General features: G+C 38.1%; 1 pseudogene; it reads right to left on the bottom strand.

The window, feature by feature from the left end:
• Nucleotides 1–223: 223 nt before the first annotated feature.
• On the bottom strand, nucleotides 224–681 carry LOC136154549 (ubiquitin-conjugating enzyme E2 D2-like; annotated as a pseudogene).
• Nucleotides 682–6,489: the final 5,808 nt, after the last annotated feature.

Below are 6,489 nucleotides of genomic sequence, written 5' to 3'. Positions count from 1 at the left end.
AAAACTGAATTAAACCTGTTTGTATACCCAAACCCTCAACTTTATCCCCACCCACTAATCCCTCCTCCCACCTGCCAGCATCCTCAGACTCCATTCACTCCCTCCACACTCTGATATAGAAGCTGTACCAAATGTGCCCAGAAGAATGAGGAGACCTCATTTCAAACAAAACAGACCAAAAATAACCAATTGAACTGCCAACTTTATTAGGGCAATGGAATTATCATTTATTTTTAAAGTATTTCTGAGTCTATTCCAGAGCAGTTCAATCAAACTTCCCCTTATCTTTTCTGTAGACCTAAGCTATCTCAGGCACCAAACGATCACCTGAGTTGGGATAGCACAACATGGAACAAATGGATAACAGTACTTTCGAGATGATCAGTGCTGGCGACCACTCAGATCTAAGAATGTCCAGACAGATGTTTCCGTTTCTGTTAATGTTTGGATAGTAAATTCAGGTGAAGAACGTGATTTTCGGTGGTTTGAAAGGATAGTTGGAAGGGAACTGGATCCTTAAGAAGTCTCCTCCCTGATATGGGCTGTCCTTGGGCCCCACTATCTTCGTTTGCCAGTGGAACATGTCATCGTCCACTGGCCCTGCCAAACACTGGGCGGGGAGGGGACGGGTTGTCTGCAGCACAGGTCTAGAATCTCCTTGCAGATGTGCTTTAGGGCCATCGTCTGCTACACGTGACCAGTCTTTGGCTCTAGGCCTGGCAACAGGGAGAAGGCCACCAGGATGCTCACGGGGTAGAAGGAGCGGCGACAGACCACACAGGCAGATGGGTGGGCTGAAGGCTGGCTCGTGGGAGGGTCGAGGCGGTCTTCATGGGAGGCAGACGGGTGGTGGAGAAGGTAACTGAGGAGGGAGGGAGAAGAGCCCTTGACCAGACCTGATGAGTTACTGGACGCTAGTAGTTCATGGCCACCGCCTCCTCCCGCTGTCCAGAGTTGGAGACTACCGCCTGGAGGCCGCGCAGATGGGAGGACACACCACCCCGAGACACTGCCTCCCGGTGAAACAGCCGCACTCGCCCCGAGCTGCCAGCCTCAGCTGCTCACCCCTGCCGACTACACTGGGGCCCCGGGGAAAGGCGAGCACCAGCTCCGTGAGGTCACAAGGGCCACACTGATGACGCAACTCAGTGTCTCCAAAGGCGGGTCTCACCTAGGTGGTAGGCAGCGGGGTTTACGATAGAGGGGGAGGGGCGGAGTAGGTGAAGAGAGGAGGGGATGGGGTTGGGAATGGAAGGGGGAGAAGACAGAGAGGGGAGGCTCAGGGTCGAGGATTGGAGAGCGAGTGGGGGTTGGACGGGCTGGGATCTGCCTGGCACTCTAAGCCCTGGTGCTCTGGGCTGGCAGGCTGGGCCACACAAACTGTCCACCAATGAGAGTTACCTCGTTAGATAAGAGCAGTTCAATGTATTCCCCTCTTCCCCCTCAATAACACAGATTCGCCATTGGTTTTATACAAATTTATTCTCTCATATATATGTATATATACATATAATTGTGAGTGAACTGCATACATTCTGGCCTTTATTTCTAGATATTTCTATGTTTCCTAGGAGAAACATTGTTTTATATGATCATCAAATTTAGCATTGTTCAACACGTTTATTTATTTTTGTAATTCATTTATTTCAGTTGAGCCACCTTCCCTGGTGGCTCAGACGGTAAAGGCGTCTGCCTACAATGCAGGGGACCCAGGTTCCATCCCCGGGTTGGGAAGATCCCCTGCAGAAGGAAATGGCAACCCACTCCAGTACACTTGCCTGGAAAATCCCATGGATGGAGGAGCTTGGTAGGCTACAGTCCATGGGGTCACAAAGAGTCAGACATGACTGAGCAACTTCACTTTCACTATTTTAGTTGGAGAACAACTACTTTACAATATTGTGATGGTTTTTGCCATATATCAGTATGAATCTGCTGCAGGTATATATGTGTCCACCCCTCTTCATCCTGAAACCCCCTCCCACCTCCCTAACCACCCTATCCCTCTGGGTTATCCCTAAACACTGACTTTGGTTGCCCTCCTTCATGCATGGAAGCTTGCATTGGTCATCTATTTTACATATGGTAATGTGCATATTTCAATGATATTCTCTCAAATCATCCTCCATCGCCTTCTTCCACTGAGTCCAGAAATCGGTTCTTTACATCTGTGTCTCCTTTGCTGCCCTGCATGTAGGATTGTTGGCACTGTCTTTCTAAATTCCATATATATGTGTTAATATACAGTATTTGTGTTTCTCTTTCTGACTTACCTCACTCCATAATAGTTTTTTCCCCACTCCTGTCTACAAACCATACACTTTGGATAGAGTTTTTAGCTACTCAATATTCACTCCTCTCCCAGAATACAATATTCTTGTCTGTACATCACAGTGATTCTCAAAGCCACGTGGGCTGGGAGCTAATGAGATGAATCTTTAGGAGTGAAACTACTGTGCTTTATCCATCATTAAAATTGATATACTCCTTATCTGTGACTTTGGGAATGCTGAGTATAAAGAGCAATATCACAGATGACAGTTTATTTTACCTGTGAATGTTCTGTACATATCAGAATCATGCCCTTCTTTCAATGTCTGATGTTCTTTTGTCTTTTCCTTTTGAATGTCTGAGAATTCATTTCATGTAGCTTTCAGTTAACTATATCTTTTGGCAAGAAAATTATAAAGAAGATAACTTTCATATCCAATTTATTCTGAGCATCCATACATAAGTTATCTAAGTTTTGTGTATCTCAGTCTTTTCATCTGTGAAAAGGAATGAGAAATACTGAATATATATCATTAGCTATTTGTTACTAAAGTAATGTGTTTGCATATAGAATGCTTCTTGAAATAAATATACATGCTCCACTATTCACCAGTCTCATGCTGATTTTGTATCACTAATTAAGATCATGTATATGAAATCTCTTTTTAAAACTGTGAGGCGTTTTACATATATAAAGTACCATTATAAAAGAACAATATGATATTTTCATCTTTGCTAAGTATTCTCTGTAACATTATCTCATTTAAAATTCTTAGCAAAATTATATTCAGTGAGTGCATGGGCACTGCACTCAATGAATGCAATTATTCTAAACAATAACAATAATTTTTATATAAAATATTAATATATCATATGAAATGTACTTAGTTTCAAGCAGGCATTCTAGAAATAATATAATTTTTCAGGTGGTTAGGGAAACCTAAATTACAGGTAGAACATATTTTGAACTATCTTGCCCTAAGTATAAATGGCTATATAGTTTAATATGTTGACATATAAACACTAAGATAGTATCATCCTTAGAAATTTAGTGACCAAAATAATAAAACCACTTCCGTAGCTTAAGTGGTTAAATGGCTTGTCTCTATGTTTAAAAGTAGACAAAAAGATAACTACAGGTTCTTGTTTCAGTAAGTTAAGAGTAAGTGCAACCCAAAGTGGACAACATCTTGACTTGAAAACCAATGAGTACCATAATCTGCATACATGGATTTGTTTGTTTATGTTTTAAAGAGTATAGCCTTTTCAGATATGAATAGTGTCTCACTGGAAGATATTCTGTATCAATGAAAGCTACTTTATTGAGAAAATTAACACAAAGTTTATTTGGATATTATTTTACATAAGTATATTAGTATATGGATGTCTGTAATGTATGTGTGTATACATATACCTGTGTTTTGTATTGATTTGCAGTAACTTTGGCATATTTAGCATAAGAAGAAAGAACACAGGGCAGAAAGATAACACATTGCATTAGTTAATTGAAGGAGTTGGAGATTTATGAGCCATTTTCTAGTCCTTGGTTTGAAAATAATAGTAATAATGACAATGACAATAATAATAGCTCCACTTATAAGTATTTACTACATCTCAAGATTTTCTCATTTTATCACTTAACTATGTTGTTGTTCAGTTGCTCAATCATGTCTGACTCTTTGTGACCCCATGGACTGCAGCACTCCAGGCTTCCTTGTCCTTCATTATCTCCTGGAGTTTGCTCAGACTCTTCTCCATTGAATTTGTGATGCCATCCAACCATCTCATCCTCTATTGTCCCCTTCATATTTGATATTACTTGTGGTAGCTTAATGGTAAAGAATCTGCCCGCCAATGCAGGAGATGCAAATTCAATCCCTGGGTCAGAAAGATCCCTTTGAGAAGGAAATGGCAACCTACTCCAGTATTATTGTCTGGAGAATTCCATGGGCAGAGGAGCCTGGCGGACTACAGTCCATGGGGTCACAAAAGAGTTGGACAGGGCTTAGCAATTAACAACAACAGCATGTCTCTTAAGTAGATACCAAAAATCAAACTCAGAGAGGCTCAATAATTTGCCTAAATCCACACAGCCAATAAATAGGGGAACTGAATGAGGTTTTATTTTTTTTTTTATGTTGTCCTTTTTAATGACAGTATTTTTATATTTAGGTATCATTTACATGTCACAAAATTCACCCTTTTAAGTGTACAGTTTTAAGTAGTTTTTCAGTATATTCACAAAGGTGTGCATCCATCACCACTATCAAATTATAGAACATTTTCATGGCAATCACTTTCCATTCCCTCCTCGTCTCAATCCCTGGCAACCATGAACCTACTTTCTTTCTCTGTAGCTTTGCCTATCCTGGGCATTTCACATAAATGACAGCAAACAATATGAGACATTTTTCTGCTTGGATTCTCTCACTTAGCATAATGTTTTCAAGTTTCATTCGTGTTATAGAATGTATCAATAGTTCATTACATTTTTATCATCAAATGGTATTCCATCGCATGGATATTCCATATTTATTTCTTCATTCATCAGTTGGACATTATTTTATCCAATTTTTAATAATATTATGAATAATGCTGCTGTGAATATCCATGTACAAGTTTTTATGTAAACTTATTCCTTTAGTTCTTTTGGATATATACTTAGGAGTCAAATTGTTTGGTCATGTTGTAATTCTATCCTTAACTTTTTGAATAACTGACAAATTGTTTATGAAAGCCCAGTAGAGTTTTTAAACAATTCGTTAGTTAAGAAGTATCACTATCAAATAGCTTCCAAAATTCAAAGTAACAAGATGAAAAAAAAAAAATCTACAGTTCTCCCTTTTCATAAGTGAAAATGCCCAAGGGTAGCTCAATGAACTAAATAAAAAATGATTATTCTACTCACTCGTATAAATATTGGCCAAACAGCCCTGAAGTTTTGAAGATTCAAAGTGGTGCAAGAAAGGAGAACCCTCTCTAGTGAAGATATGCTTATTTTCCTAATTACACTATCTCTTTTTTTGGTTTTGTTTTGCACTTTTAATGTAAATGTGCATGCTATTTTAAATGATTATATGTGCAGCATTAAAAAGCTACATTAATTCAGTTACTGATTACTCTCTATATTTAAAGCTGTGTGTTTGAAAAGCCTGCATTACTTTGCACCATTCAGGAATGGAAAATCTATATTCTGTTATTTACTTGTACAAAATCAAAGAAAGTAATTATAAAAGGAAATTATAACTGAGTGATCTGTGAACATTAGTAATACTCTTCTATAGTTTTGTGAGGGTGCAGTTTATTGTTTCTGAATGACAATAGAATACATATTTTCTCTATAAGTCACTTTGTTTAATGTTATTTCTCTTAAAACTTGCCAGTTGAAAGCATTAATCTCCACTATAACCTGTATTTTTCCTTCTGTGCTTTCACTAATTGGATTCACCATGATGTTAGAGAATTGGTAGTTAACTAAACCCAAGATCCCAAACTAATAAGCTGGATGAAGGACTTAAACTTATTCCTCTATATCGAGATGTGGACATGTACACTTTTGAAAAATTTCTTATTTTATCACTTTTTTTTTAGGAGGGTAGTTTAGAGTGGTGATTGGGAGCAATAACCAGAAGAAAAGCAAAATCTTTCATGCTTTTAATACTGGAATGTCACAGACAGAAAGGATAGGTCTTATAGTATCTAAAATAACTCTCTGGGAGATGAAAGGAAGCTTATGGTTGAAGTCTCCTTATTTGGAGGATGTAGAGAATGTGAACTTTGAATGGATTTGGGAACTTTTTTCTCTTTCCTATTTGTTTTAAACTGAATTGAAAGTATTAATATGCTATCCACTGTGATCAGTATGGTTTACAACACACATTTACATACAATTTAACTGAAAATACATGTGCAGGAAAGAAAAAGTAGATGAATTAATATTAAGGATAATATTAAAGAGAAGGATGTCAAAATACACAGTTGGATGAGATACTGAAGAAAGGGAAGCTAATTTATCCCAATATTCAAAACACTCCTGGATTTAATAATCTACTCTCAAGGATTAAAGAGGACAATTTCAAGTTAAGCATGAATAACAAATAAAACTATGTGCATTATTGATAAGTACATAGGATGATCTTAAAGACTAACCTTTTTAGAACCTTCCTTTATCAGAGTTTGGTCGATGGAAGAGGGAGTTTTATGGTGATACTCTCTTGT

This window comes from Muntiacus reevesi, chromosome X, assembly GCF_963930625.1.
Source record: "Muntiacus reevesi chromosome X, mMunRee1.1, whole genome shotgun sequence".
NCBI classification, from domain to species: Eukaryota; Metazoa; Chordata; class Mammalia; order Artiodactyla; family Cervidae; genus Muntiacus; species Muntiacus reevesi.
The sequence above is the reverse complement of the archived record's forward strand: the minus strand, read 5'-3'. Positions and strand labels throughout refer to the sequence as shown.